This window comes from Sus scrofa, chromosome 2 (genome assembly GCF_000003025.6).
Source record: "Sus scrofa isolate TJ Tabasco breed Duroc chromosome 2, Sscrofa11.1, whole genome shotgun sequence".
Taxonomy (NCBI): Eukaryota; Metazoa; Chordata; class Mammalia; order Artiodactyla; family Suidae; genus Sus; species Sus scrofa.
The window spans coordinates 16,389,563-16,404,786 of NC_010444.4; the positions used below are offsets into that span (position 1 = coordinate 16,389,563).

General features: G+C 38.2%; 1 protein-coding gene across 23 annotated transcripts in view; it reads left to right on the forward strand.

The window, feature by feature from the left end:
* Positions 1-15,224, forward strand: part of PHF21A (PHD finger protein 21A) — a 202,164-nt gene that overhangs the window by 47,599 nt on the left and 139,341 nt on the right. The window lies entirely within an intron of this gene.

Genomic DNA, 15,224 nt, shown 5'->3' on the forward strand with positions numbered 1-15,224 from the left:
TCTGCTCGAGGCTTCTAGGAGAACTGCTATTTTTCCTCATGTGTGAAAATAAGTGTGGGCAGCCAGACTCAGTTTTAGTTTTGTTTGAGCTCTGTTTATCTATTTTTATTTTTGGTTGAAATCAGTTTCTAGAGTATCCCATGGGTATATGTTACTGGCAGATATCTAAAAGCAGTGTGGCAGGCTGCTGTTAACTGAGTTAATTAAACTCTGTAGTTTACCCACAGGGGATAGGGGCAAAGAAAGTTAGTGGGAGTATGTGATGGAGAATCTTATGGCTGCTGGATGTGCCTTGTTACCTGCTTTAAAAGCTTGAGATGACATTTAACTTAGTGTAGAGAGAACGGTTTTAAGTAGATTGCTCTATATGTAGGTCTCCCATTCTGATTATTGTCATTCTTTTATGTTAATCTTTATTAGATATTGGCCTACTATTATGTGAAAAAACTGTGGCAGAGCCTTGTTAGATGTATTCTATGTGGGACAAGAAAAAGAACATCACGTCTTGCTTTTTTTTTTTTTTAAACCAAGGATATCTGTAAAGTAGTCTTTGGAATTTTTTGTATAATGACCTCTACTTCACTAATTCAGGCAGCTCCTGCCACCAGGTGGAGTGTGACGATAGAGCTATAAGTGAGCGTCTGTGGTAATCTGACAATGTTTTATTTTCTTGTTCCTTCCCCACCCCTTTCCCTCTGGTTAAAAGGGGCAGTTTTCTATCTTGGAGTAGGTGAATGTTTGAACCAAAACAATGAGGTGATTTGCAATTGACAGTTCACGCTAAGGACGTTTTATGGAAGATTTTTAGCTATGTAGTTCTCAAAGATTGATTTTTGTGTTGTTTTTTTTTTTAAAACTTGTGTTTAGTGAAATAATAGCAATAAGAGAATTTTATTCCTGGAGGGGTTTTTTAAAGTATTATGTTTATATTATGTATTGTATTGTGTTTTCATTTAACTAAGAGGAAAAATAAGTTTTGAGAACTATGTGGAATAGATACGAGCCGTTAATGTTTCAGAATAGAATCTTTTTCCAAGCTGAGTGAACAACTGCTTTTTTCTCCCCTCTCCTGTTCCATTGCTTCTACATTCGCCCATCTTGTCTTCTTCAGACACAGGAGGTGTTTTAGATTAGGGAATTGCCAAACTGAAATGGGGAGGAGGTAGCATGGTGGAGAACAATCTGTAAGGAAAAATAAACACAGAGTTTGTTAGATGTATTTTGCTCAGAAAATGATTCAATTCTCTAACGTCAAAATGATGTGTTAGTGAAAAATGTTCTAGCTTTCGAGTTCTGTTAGTGCTGAGCCTCCTTATAGTGTCAGGGTTAGTTTGACAAGATGCCAATGAGTGAGTCACTTTTGCTGAAAAATTCACGTGTTCCAGCAGAGAAAGAAGGTGAGAATTGATTAGTGGAATAGGGGGTGGGGGATACTGTCAGAGAGTTAAGACTACCTCAGACTACATTTGGGGGAAATGGGGCCATTTAAAAAACTTAACATTTATTTGAAATTTTTGTAAGAGCTGGCGTAAAGATTTATTTCTGTAACTTTTTAATTTTTTTTTCTGCTAGGAACCTCACTTAATAGAAAATTGCAACCATTTATGTTCAGTAAAAATTCTCATCAAGTGGCAAACTCTGTCATCTGAATCTAATTTGGATTTTAGAAATTAGAATTTTAAAAAATGGGTTTAGAATCAGAAAAACCTCAGGTGTACAAAGAACACTAGTGTCAAAAACTAGAATACAGTCTTACAGTTTTTAAAGTATTTGCTTAACTGTTGAAACAACCTTTTTGGTGAAACAGAAAATATATCATTTTTAGATGTGATAGTGTTGAAGGAAACACAGCTACAGAGTTCAAAAGCTAGGAGTCCCCATTCTGGCTCAGCAGTAACGAAGCCATCTAGTATCCATGAGGATGCGGATTTGATCCCTGGCCTCACTCAGCAGGTTAAAGATCGGGTATTGCTGTGAGCTGTGGTGTAGGTCCCAGAGGCAGCTTGGCTCTGGTATTGCCGTGAGCTGTGATGTAGGTCCCAGAGGCAGCTTGGCTCTGGTATTGCTGTGGCTGGCAACTATAGATCCGATTCGACTCCTAACCTGGAAACTTCCGTATGCAGCAGGTGCGGCCCTAAAAAAAAAAGTTCAAAACCTAGTCCTTGCTCAGACTTATTTCCAACATGACACATTGATATTTTGTTTAAAATAGTTTTATTTTAGAACAAACTCCTAATACTGTGTGCCCAGCTTTTTGTTTTTCCTTCTCAAAAGAGCCACTTGGCTTCTGGGAAAGCTTGCCAATTTTCCTTCTACTTTAATAAGTAAAATCTGAGTTACCTTACTCACATGACTAATATTTTAATATAATATTAATTTTTTGGATGTGAGAAAAAATTCAAATACAGAAAAATTCAAAGAATGTCATATTCCAGAATTAATAGCTATTAATCCTTTGTCATATTTGTTTCCATTCTTTTTCTATATACATTTTTCTATAATCATTTTCCCAAATCCATTTGAAAACTTAATTATAGAAATAATAAATGCATATGTTCTTTTATTTTGCTTTATTAAAAAAATAAAACTTTGCAGATAGTCAACTAATTCTTGCAGGAGGCACTTTAGTTCCTATTTGTTATTACTACCTCAGTCTTTGATATTTATTCTGTTTCTTCCTCAGACCAGTTAGGAAATGGTGCACTCCATTTGGGACAATATAGTCTTTATTGAGTGTCTTTCATGGCTAAAACTCAGTGAATTTCAGTGAATTCTTGGTTAGATGGTTCCAGTGCTTTCATACTGTATTTAGAAACTCCCCATGGCAGTTTTTAAAGTCATCTTCTTGATCCAGAGGGCTTTAATTTGTGGTTAACAGTTTTAGTTCAGTTTTAACCCAGATTTGATTGGCTAAATAAATTGTATGTTATATAGGCATTAAAAATTATGGTTTCAGGAGTTCCCATTTTGGCTTAGTGGTAATGAACCCGACTAGTATCTATGAGGATGCAGGTTCAATCCCTGGCCTTGCTCAGTGGGTTAAGGATCTCGAGTTGCTGTGAGCTGCAGTGTAGGTTGCAGATGCAGCTCGGATCCTGTGTTGCTGTGGCTGTGGTGTAAGCCAGCAGCTGCAGCTCTGATTCAGCCTGTAGGCTGGGATCCTCCATGTGCTGCAGATGCAGCCCTAAAAAGCAAAATGTGTGTGTGTGTGTGTGTGTGTGTGTGTGTGTGTGTGTGTATATTTAATGACATAGGGGTGACTCATGATAAAATAAATGAAAAAGCATATGCAACTTCACATGCATTACCATCCCATTTTTGTGTGTTGTGTATATATATGGAAGTAGCCATGTAAGTGTGTATAAAAACACTGTCAGTACAAAATGTTGTTGAGAGGTGATGAGTTTATAGGTAGTTTTTTTTATGGTCTTGCATATATTTGCTACACTCTCCACAATAAATGTTTCCTTTTTATAATCAGAAATAGATGAGAAACATTATTTTAAAAAAAATGTTAACACCAAACTCTTGTCTGTTCCAGGGATGGCTAGCGTTAAAAAATCTGATGACATTCTTCTCATGGTATATGAACCACTCTAATCAGTGAATCCAACTATTTTAAACCCTAGTAATACTGAAGTGTAGAGGGAATCATTAATTTCTTTAACAGGGTTCATTCTCATTCTGTACCCCTCCTCTCTCATTTTTGACATGCATATGTGATCTTTTGCTCGTCAGAATAGAGATTCTAATATTGGAGCCAATGCACTTACTGGCTCTAGTGCTCTGCTTTCATTCTCATTCATTCATTGTAGAAGCAGTCTTAACATCCCAAAGTTTGTTGCTTATTTCTGTTGTGATTCAGGCTTAAGCCATAGTAGTTTCATCTTTTATTTCCCCTGCCTTGAGGAGTTTGACCCCATCTCCCTTCACCTGGTGCTCTCCTGGCCAGGCATCAGGGAGGTTGTAGCTTAAAAGTTACTTCAGAGGACCTACCCCTGAAACCCCTTCCACCTGTCAAAATCAGTGTTTCTCTTAGACGCTCTCATTGAATCCTTCATTTTTCCTTCATAGCTATGCCATTTAGGATTAAGTTCAGCTGTGAATGACTGAAAACCCCAAACGAAAATGGCTTAAACAAGGTAGAATTTTATTTCTGTCTCATGTAAAAGCTCTGTAGGTGTACTAGGGCCAATAGTGGCTCCACAGTGCCAAAGAACCCAGGGTCCACCAGTTCTGTTGCTCTGCCATCTCAGCATGAAGCTTCCACATCATAGTCCAAAATAGCTGCTCCATCTGGTAAGAAGGGGGAAAAGCAAGCCCTTTATTTTTAAGAATGTTTACTGGAAGTTGCATGCACCACTTCCAGCTAAATCCCATTGGTCTAAACTTGGTCACGTGGCCCCAACTAGGAGCAGGGAAGCCTGGGAAGTGTAGTCTCTTCCAGGTGGCTCTAGGCACATAAAATTCAGGGACTCTAGTACTGAGCAAGAAGCGAGAAATAAATACTGGGGGTTATTAGCAATTTCTTCTCAATAATTTATCATAATTTACAATTACATATGTATATTATTTTTATGTCTTTTTTTTTTTCTTTCCTAGTAAGATTCATTAACCACAGAGCCACCATGGGGACTCCTATTATTTTTATTTTTATTTATTCATGTATTTATTTTTGTCTTTTTGCCTTTTCTAGGGCTGCTCCTGTGGCATATGGAGGTTCCCAGGCTAGGGATCTAATTGGAGCTGTAGCTGCCGGCCTACACCAGAGCCACAGCAACACCAGATCTGAGCCGCGTTTGCAACCTACACCGCAGCTCACAGCAATACCAGATCCTTAACCCACTGAGCAAGGCCAGGGATCGAACCTGCAACCTCATGATTCATAGTCGGATTTGTTAACCACTGAGCCATGGCAGGAACTCCGTCCTATTATTTTTGAATATCTGTCTTTAACTAGATTGTTTCAAGAAATCAGGGAACATGCTTATCTTATTTACTTCTTTATTCCAAGTATAGTATAGTATAGTATAGTATAGTATAGTATAGTATTTATTTATTTATTTATTGTCTTTTTGTCTTTTTAGGGCCATACCCGTGGCATATGGAGGTTCTCAGGGGTCCAATCAGAGCTACAGCTGCCAGCCTATGCCAGAGCCACAGGAGTACCAGATCCAAGCCATGTCTGCGACCTATACCACAGGTCATGGCAATGCTGGATTCTCAACCCACTGAGTCAGGCCAGGGATCGAACCCGCAACCTCGTGGTTCCTAGTCGGATTCGTTTCCGCCGCGCCATGACGGGAACTCCTCCAAGTATAGTATTTAGTATAATATTTAACACAGGAAAGCATTTGTATTTCTTAAATGAATTATTTTTTTTACCTGATCTTTTTCTCTACTTGTAGCTATTTTTAAACAGTGCATCTTGCTCTTTATACTTTTTAAACTTAAAATATTACTAACATTTTCATACTTTGTTATTTAAAAACGTAATTTTTAATAGCTTCAAATGTTTAATAGTCTAGCTAGATTATAGCTTATTTAACGATTCATTACATTATTTGATGATAGAATGTTTCCAGTTTTTGTTATTTATAAATCTTGCTATGATAAATATCCTCCTATGTGAATCTCTTCTTTCTGATTGCTTCAGGATACACTGTCAGGTATGAGATTATTGGGTATATTGATCAGCCATCACCCAACAGTTCTACATAGCCAACCAGTGTTTTATTGAGTTTACCAAAGGTTTATTTTCACACCGGGTCTGTAGGCCCTCTTGGTCTAGGCTGGGCTTGGCCAGGCATATCTACTTCAGTTTGTGAGTTGGCTGGGCCTGCCTCAGGCTATAGGTTGTGTTAGATCTGCTCTAAATGTGTTTGTTCTGAGGCCTGTCATGAAGGGGCAGCAGCCACTTGGGACAAAATCATGATGTGGTTTATCACTAGAGTGTAAGAAACAAGCCAGATTACCAAAACACATTATAAGCCTCTGCTGGCTTCAAGTCTCATTAGCCAAAACAGGTCATGTGGCCAAGCCTTGCAAAGTTATCTGTCAAAGGGTGTGAATGTATAGTTTTAAGACAGAGAGAATATAAAGAGGTGAGAGTTATCATCCATGCACTATTACTCTTGATCAAAGTGTATTAAAAAAAAAAAACCAGTTTTACCGCTTATTTCTAAATAGCCTTCAGAAAAGGAGGTATCAGATTAACAGCATATTTGAGAGTACTAGTTTTCCCCAAGAGATACCTTGTGGAAGAAAAAAAGCACTTTGCTAATTTGAAGATGGACTAATGTATCCATCATATCTCTGTATATGAATCTGATGCTTATTTGAAGGTATACTTTTCATGTCATTTGTCCATGGTATAAATATTCCATAGTGTTCCATAGAGTTACCTTTTGGTTTTAAAGTTTGTTTTTTTTTTTTTTGTTTTTGTTTTTTTCCACCTTTTCCTCTATTTTTCTTATATCTTTAAAGAGAGGTAGACCCCTTCATAGTCTTTGGTCTTTGCTGCTGGTTTGTTTTTCTGACTCTGTGTTTAAAAATCAGTCTCTATTCCTTACAGATTACTTAATCTAATACAAGATGAAATACTTTTCTGGGTTTAATAAATAGTTGCCACTCATGGAATCATTCTCATTTAAAATTTGAACATATTTTAATGAAATGGATTCTGAAGCCTTTGGGAGAGAAATTTCTGTTCCTGCCATAACTAATTATGTTTCTGATGCATAGAGCAACATAATTTAAGCTAAGTAGGTGACTTGAACAGTGGACTGGGTATGTGTGTGTAGGGAGTGCACTGAGGGTTTGATTCTTTTCCTTACTTGGTAACAGATTTGTTGATAGGTTTTGAGTTATTAAGTAATTTAACATGTCTGTTTCCTTATTTATGGAATGTTTGAATAATGAACATGTATCTGTTAGGTGCACTGAATATATTTGGAGGTAAGTTCTATTTAAATGGAGATTGTTAGCTTTAATCATGGTGGTTAACTTCATCTCAAGTAATGCCTTCATCATACAAGTAAAGTACTACTTTTTCAAGGAGCTTAGAATATTTCATATTTAACTCAGTCATGAGCACATCATTGTAACACATAAACTGGGACATGGACTGTTTGTGATTTAGCTATGATTATATAATTAATTATATAAAATTCAAGACTAGAATCCAGATCATTGTAGTATTCATTCAGCTTTATTTAGTAAATTATATTCTTAAATTACTCTGTGGACTTTAACCTATCAAATATGTTTTGAGGGAATTCCCTTGTACAGTGGGTTGAAGATTGGGTGTTGTCACTGCTGTGGCTTGGGTTTCTTCTGTGGCACGGATTCAGTCTCTGGCCTGAGAACTTCCATATGCCATGGATGTGGCCCAAAAAATATTTTTTGAAAGAGGACATTAAGCACAACAATTACTTTGCCTTTAAGCTTCATTGCCTTGGAGTCACATAAGTAAATTAGTTCTTGTAGTCTCCTATTGGTAACCTGATACATGACTTTTTCTCATCTCTGATGTAAGTAACCATAGAATGTTAGTTACCTTGTCTCATTCACAACCAAACTGGAATGACTGCATATCCCATTAGAATTTAGAATTGTTATTTGCTTAGAGATCCTTGAATCGTGATGGGAATCTGACCTCATCTTTATCCAAAGTTTAGGAGTTCTTAGGATTTAATCTAGTTCAACCCTTCTGCACAACGTTTAGTGAAACCATTGGTCCAAATGTTTGTTGGGTTTACTGCCTCTTGTATACATCAGTTCCTTCTCCCTGTATCGAGGGAAATTTATTATTTCTAATTTCTCCTGGTGAAAACCTGTTGGCTTATATTCAACCAAGATGAAATAAATGAAGGTCTTAGAAGTACAAGTCAAGAACGTAGAGGTTTTGAAGGTTGAGATGTCGTACGCCTGTGATGTGACTGTGGTCCCCAGAGCTGCATTATCTCCTGGGGTCTATTTAACCTTTACTCTCAGAGTGTAGTTGTCTCTGTGGCTGGTAGTTGTAACCTGCTGGTCAAAGATTTAATTAAGAAAGAAAAGCTTGATGAAGGAATTCATATTTTAATGATGTTGTGCCATGTTACTGTAGGACATTTTACCTGAAAATGGTGGAGGAAATCGAGTTAGTTGGTGACTTGGACCAAATGCAGCAGTGTACTTGCTGAGTAGGATAGAGCAATGTTCTCAGGTCATCCTGATCATTTACTTTTAGTGTTGGTAAATGGAATGACTTTTAAAATTCAGTTTGAAATTCTTAATCCTCATCATAGGTGTTGCATGTCTTGATACTGGGCTAATGGAATCTGCTGTATTTCTTTTTCTGCTTTACTTGTCTGTTACATAGCAGAGAGCATTGCTTCAAGCTAGGAAAATCTAGTTAAAGTCCAAGTTTGTAGCCCTGTGTTTAGGGACTCTTCTTTACTTTGACTCTTTGAAGGATGTATAAGTCTTGGGTGGAAGGTGGTGTACACAGCAAATGCTTAACTGGGCCTTAGCCAGTGTAAGTCTGACTCTACCTCTCCGCTATGTCATTAAGCTAATTTGTGCTTTTAAATAATCAATTCCCTCTAATGTATTCCCTTCTTCCTAGGATCTGTGTTTTTTCAAATTTCTTTATCATTCTAGGATTCTGACTCATCGTTTATTCCACATACATTATTGAAAATTTCCTGTGGTGAAAGGCATAGTTGTAGGCCCATGGGAGCTGCCAAGAATGAAAACCTTACAGTGTAACTTAACCTGTGGCTGGTCATCACCTGAAAGATGTGCAGGTTCATTAGCCCTGACACCTTTGGCAACTCATTCTTGATCGCCTCTCTTGTATCCTTTCCTGCCGTAGCTACCCCCTAAGTTCCCTGATGTCACCTTTACTCACCACTCTCTCGAGGCTCCATGCGTTTGCACATGCTGTTCTTTACATTGAAATTCTCTTTCCCCTTTGCTTGGTGAATTCTTATTTAACCTTTGAAGACCTAGTTTAAGCAAAGATCCATTAAAGCTGTCCTTGACTTTGTTCCAGTCTCCAGGCAGCGAGATAGGCCTCTTCTGTGCATCCATGGTATTTGTCCCTACCTCTCTTATTTATACTTACTATGTCGTATTGTAATTATATACTTGTAATAAGCTCCTCAAGGACAGGGAGTATGTCTTGCTCATGTTTGCACCCATCAAGCCTAGCATGATAGCAAGCACTTTCTGAATGTATTAATTCATTATGCTTTTAAGAAGCTAGAAGTCTAATAGGTGGCTAAGTTTGTTGGATGTCCCTACTGAAGTGTTTTGCCATTAGGAGAGTCTCATTAAAATAGTTCAGTTCCGGAGTTCCCGTCGTGGCTCAGTGGTTAACGAATCCGACTAGGAACCATGAGGTTGCGGGGGTTCGGTGCCTGCCCTTGCTCAGTGGGTTAACGATCTGGCGTTGCCGTGAGCTGTGGTGTAGGTTGCAGACGCGCTCAGATCCTGCGTTGCTGTGGCTCTGGCATAGGCTGGTGGCTACAGCTCCGATTGGACCCCTAGCCTGGGAACCTCCATATGCCGTGGGAGCGGCCCAAGAAATGCCAAAAAGACCAAAAAAAAAAAAATAGTTCAGTTCCCCTTTTTTAGGGAAAATATTTTCAGTATTGTTTCCTACTTAATGCTTTAAGAACATCCAGTAACACTATTACCTCTGTTCCAAATCAGAGCAGCTTTATAAAAACTTTTATGAAGTGAGGTAGCATAAAGTAGACAATGAGCCCGAGTTTGGTCATATGGAAACGTAATAGATCTAGAAATGGTCTCCTGTACAGCGTTGCTGTGTCGCTTACCTCTTTCTGTTGTACCTTCTTTGATTCCTCTTTAGGTTTTTTCCTTCTGACCTTCCTAAACATGCTGATATCGCTTGTATTCTTTTAAACAACAGCAACACTCCTTCCTTTGTTTAATTTCTTTCTGTCATTGGCCCATCCCTCTGTGCTCTCCATCCCTTCATTATTAAGCTTATTAAATTATTAAATATGATTAAGCTCAGGCTCTATTTGATACTACTTTTTCCTTACCTTCTAGTCTTTATCAGCCCCTCTGCAGTCGGTTTCCATATTCATTCTACTCTAATGAGCTCGCTGGAACTTCCGGTAACATAATTGCTAAATCTAAAGGAAGTTTTTCACACTTCATCTTACTTGAACTAACTGTAGCATTTCGTATTAATGATGATTTTCTTCTTCACGGAACCAAGAACCTTCCTTTCCTGGTTCTCCTTTTACTTCTTTGAATGCACTTACTCGGTTTCCTTCTCAGGCAGTTCTTCCTCAGCCTGACCTTTAAAAATTAATATACTCTGGTGTTTCAGCCTTGTCTTCCTTGTCATCTTACTCTGTTTTCCCCCCTGTGGGCGGTATGCTGCCTTAAACCACCACTGAATACCACTAACCTCCAAATCTTTATTCCTTTTCTCCTGTCTCTCCAGTGCTCCAGACAGATGTGTATTTTCGGTTTCTGCATACTAGATGTCCCAAAGCTCTATATTCTCAGACAGAACCCTAAATCCACCCCTCTTCAAGTTCGGCTTCTCTTTCTTTCCCTTTCTGGTTAATGATACCCCATTCATCCAGTGGCCAAGCAGCAACCTGGAAATTACCATGGACTTCTTTTCTCTCTCTCTCTCCGCCTTGGTCTTTCATCCGTAATTCAGGCCAGTTTATTTAGGCTTCTCAGTATTGTCCATTTCTTCCTACTTCCTTCCCATGGTATTGCCATGCATCCAGTCCCTATCGCATATGATCCAACCTTTCCACTATATTCAGGATGATCTAAAGGAAAACCCTGTATGTTGCTTTCCTGCTTAGAATCCTGCAGTCAGTAGCTTACCTTCTCTTATATTCTAGGAAGAAGTCCAAACTCCTTATGATGGCTCAGCAAACCCCTCATTATCTTGTCCCTGCCTACCTCTACGCTGAGCTCATACATACCTTTTTCTCCAGACTTGCCACATACTTTTATTTTCTTGGTTGTTTCTTTGACCTGGAATGTTCTTTCCTGTCTTCTTTGCATAATGTGAACCTAGAGTCACCTTCTTCCCTTTGACCCAGTTGGGTCATTTTCAGGGCAGTATAGTTCAGAAATAGCTACTATACAAGAAGAATTGAAAACAACTACAAATAAATCAGGGTGCATTATCAAGTAACATGTAAGACTTTATATGCATATTTAAGGTGCTTAACTGAATAGAAAGATGAATGGAAGGTGAAAAAAGCAAACTGTAAAACAGATGTACAGTATGATTCATTATTTAAGATACAAAATGTTTAAAAACCATGTTTGTATATGTGCATTCATGGTCATTTATGCTTGGAAATACATGAGAAAAGGTCTAGACTATTAAGACTTATTTACATGGAGCTGGTGGCAGCAATAACCTCTAAGAACTAAGATTCAAGAGAGGTGACCAAGAGGTGACCTGGCATTTTTAACTTCTTATATTCTTTTTTATTTTTAAAATATTGAAATATAAAAACTATACATATATTTATGTGTATGTACTTATGGCTCAAATATATTTTTACAAACCGAAACACCCAGGTCAGTGGCACTCATATCAGTGTCAGAGCGTTACTATCACCACAGAAATTCCTTCGTGCGTCCTTCAATTCACCACCCGCCTCCACCAGAGAAACCACTGTTGTGACTTCTAACAGCCTCAGTTGATTTTGCCTATATGAAATAAACAGGGTGCACCATTTTGTGTCTAGCTTGTTTTGTTCAACATTATATTTATGAGATTATACCTATTTCTCTGAAAGTTTTTTTTTAAAAAAAAGAACTTTAAGAAATAATTATAGGGTCATAGGAAGTTGTCTTTTAAATCACTGAAGAATAAAAGTTTGTCATCTCCTGGATGTACCCACCCTAAAATCTCTTGGCGTTGTTAGCTCTGTCCTCTTGGGAATCGATAGTTCTTGCTCTGTTGCTTTTATTATGTTTCATTAATTACTTGTTTGTGTGTTTATCTCCCTTCTAGATTGTGAGTCCCTAAGTACTATATTCCTTTCATCCTTAAAACCCAGTGTATACCTAGCACTGCATACACGGTGGTGCTTAAACATTTGTCAAAGAAAAGCAGAACGTTTTAGTCTATGTGTTCTAGGCCATGCCATGTACCGGCTTGGCTTCCTCATCTATAATGTGGGCATTATAATCGTGTCCGTTCCTATGCTTTTAGCTGCACATAACTGAGCACCCAACTAAAAGTGGCTAAGACAGTAAGTGGACTTAGTGATTCACCTAGTAAGAAGTTGCTAGAATTGTCTAGTTCAGCATCTCAGCAACACCATGAGAACCGTGTTCTGCTCATCTTTCTGCTCTGCCATCTTTAGTAAGTCAGCAAACATTGCTTGTTGTCACAGGATTGCTGCTCCAGCTCCAGGGTCTACATCCTCCCAATTTTTCTTGTGTCTCTTCTCAAGAACAAGGAAAACTTAACTAGGACAACTTTCGACAGACTTTGCATCTCATTGACTACAGTTTTGTCACATGCCAGTGTCTAAAGTAGTGACTGGCAGAACAGTGGGTCCAAGATTGATTTACATCCTGGAACTGAGGATTCACCTCTCAAACATTCGGCGGCTCTGGGAGCTCCCACTGTGGCACAGCCCCTTAAGTGTTGCCTCTGTGGTCACACGGGTTTGATCCCTGTCCCAGTGCATTGTGATAAGGATCCAGCATTGCTGCAGCTGCGGTGAGGGCGCAGCTGATGCTCAGATTTGATCCCTGGCCTGGGAACCTCGATATGCCACAGGTACAGCTGAAAAAGGAAAAAAAAAAAAATTCAGAGCTAGATACACAAACAAAATTAGTTTTTGTTAGCAAGGAAACAGAAGAGAAAGAGAATAATGGGTTTGAAAAAACAAAAACAGTCAACAGTCCTCTGTCTCCATTTATAACAGTTCTCTCTACTATTGTAAGTTAAATATAATGTGTATCTGAAGATGTGTGAGTCCTTGGTGCTCCCTTGGCCACCTTGGCTAGCAGTCTGCTTTAGGGCAAGGAATGCAAAAGTAATTTTATTGTTCAGCAAAGTAACGTATAATCATAAAGGTAACTCTATGACAGAAAAAATGTAATTTATTTCAAATGTGAACTATAAAGTTTTTTTATTTTTAAAAATTATTTGTCTGTAGCCTATCACTGACATCTGTGTTGTTAATATTGATATTTCATGCCTTTGAAGCAGAGCAGCCTGGTGTCCCTTGGTTAATAATACCTTTACCACCTGCATTATTCAGGGAAGCCAGAGTTTATCAAAACCCAATGGTATTCATGGATTTTAATTTTGTAAAAGGTTGACCACTATAAATGGTAGGCCAAATCATAGATTCCTTCCTTTTTTCTTTCTTTCTTTCTTTCTTTTTTTCTCTTTTCTTTTTGGGTAAGGAACCAGACAGAAAAAACAAAGTATATTCTTGAGCGGTTGTCTTCATATAGTAGCTGGTTAGATGAGAGGCTGCCCTGCAGAATTATCTTTACAGGAGACAAGTTCCCCCAAGTTGATTTACTCTAAGCTCAGGAAACACATGTTTGTGTGAATCAGCAGGGACTGGCTAACCTCTTTCATACTAGCTCTATCTGAAAATGACAGAGTGATTATGAGTTTCTGTCAGTTAAGCACCAAACATTCCTTTGCTCTGAAAAATGAGGCCCTAGAAATCTTCAACTAATGTGTTTAATTTGTCGCCTTTTCTCCTACTCCCACTTACATCATCTTTTTAAAAACCTCTCCTCCTTTGCCAAAGCAAATGATATCATTTTGACCAAGAAGGACACTAGAGATAGAGATCAGTTCTGAACTTACCTCTCCTATGAACAGTGAGTGATTATTTCTGATCTCTCTTTAGCTAGTGCTTCTGTCATATAGTGATTGGAGAGGAAATTAACACTGCCTTTCCTCTGCAATCGAGAGGCACACCTTACCCTGAAAAGTTGTATTTCCTGAAGGAAAAGAATTGAGTGAAATTGGGGAGTGTTATTAATTGACAGAAATTGAAATTTGTTTGCCTGGGTGTGTCTCATTTATTACAGATTGTAGAAGTTGGTCCTGAATTTAAGAGAAATTTATGAAGATTTTGAGTTAATCCATCTCTTCCTTTTAATTAAGAATGAGGTAGAAGTCTTACTTTTTAAAAAAAATATTTATTATTCAGCAGTTCAGCTTTTTTTTCCATAGAAAGCTTATTTGATTTTTTTTTAATCTGGAGTGAAATCTTCAAGACTATTACTCACATGCAAAACCCCCAACTAAATTCAAGGTAGACAAAAGTAACAGTTGGAAGTCATTTGTAAACATCTGTCCTATAAGCTTCTGAAGACACATGATTTTCTTACTCTGTTTTCTGTTTATCCTAGATGTGAGTTCATCAGATGAGACAGTTGTTTGCAAGTTATCAGAGGTACTACCCCTGAGCCTCATCTGCTGCTAATAGCTAAGATTATCTAGAACTCTTTTTAAATGTCCAGTTTTCCCTTTTCATGTTTTCCTTTCCCCTTTTTACTTGCTTAATTGTCTTCTTTAGGTATAAACTGTTTTATAGCCATGACTTCTGAAGAGATATTGACTAGTTCTCCAAAGATGGAAAGACTGGTTGGTATACTAGATTTTCTAGAGCAGGGATCAGCAAACTGTGGCCTGTATCTGGGCCCTATCTGGCCTGCTTCCTGATTTTGTAAAATGTTGTTGGATACAACACATTCGGATATAAGTGTGGTTGGATACAGCCACATACCTATTGTTGACATGATGTCTCTGGCTCCTTTGGGGTTACAGTGGTAAAACTGAGTAGCTGCAGCAGGACCTGGCCATTTGTAGAAAAAGTTTGCCAACTTGAGGGAAATTTAACCAGAGAGGCACTTGACTCAGATAGTGGGCACAGTAAGACAGTGAAGAGCAGGAGTGAATGCCACACTGGAGCAGAGTGTACACTGCATATAGCTCATGAAAAGACCCTCTTATAGTCACACATGCCAGCCCCACAGCTTTCAGTACCTCATTTTCTTAAAAGCCTCTTTTATTTTGGATTCTTTTTCTCTCTCCTTCCTGTTGTCTCTCTTACAGAGTTATGAGGCATTTAATATAAAATAAACTGTGCACATGTTTTCAAGAGTATAATTTTTGATGGGGTGAAACCATCACTATAATGAAAATAATGAACATGTCCATCACCTCTGAAGGT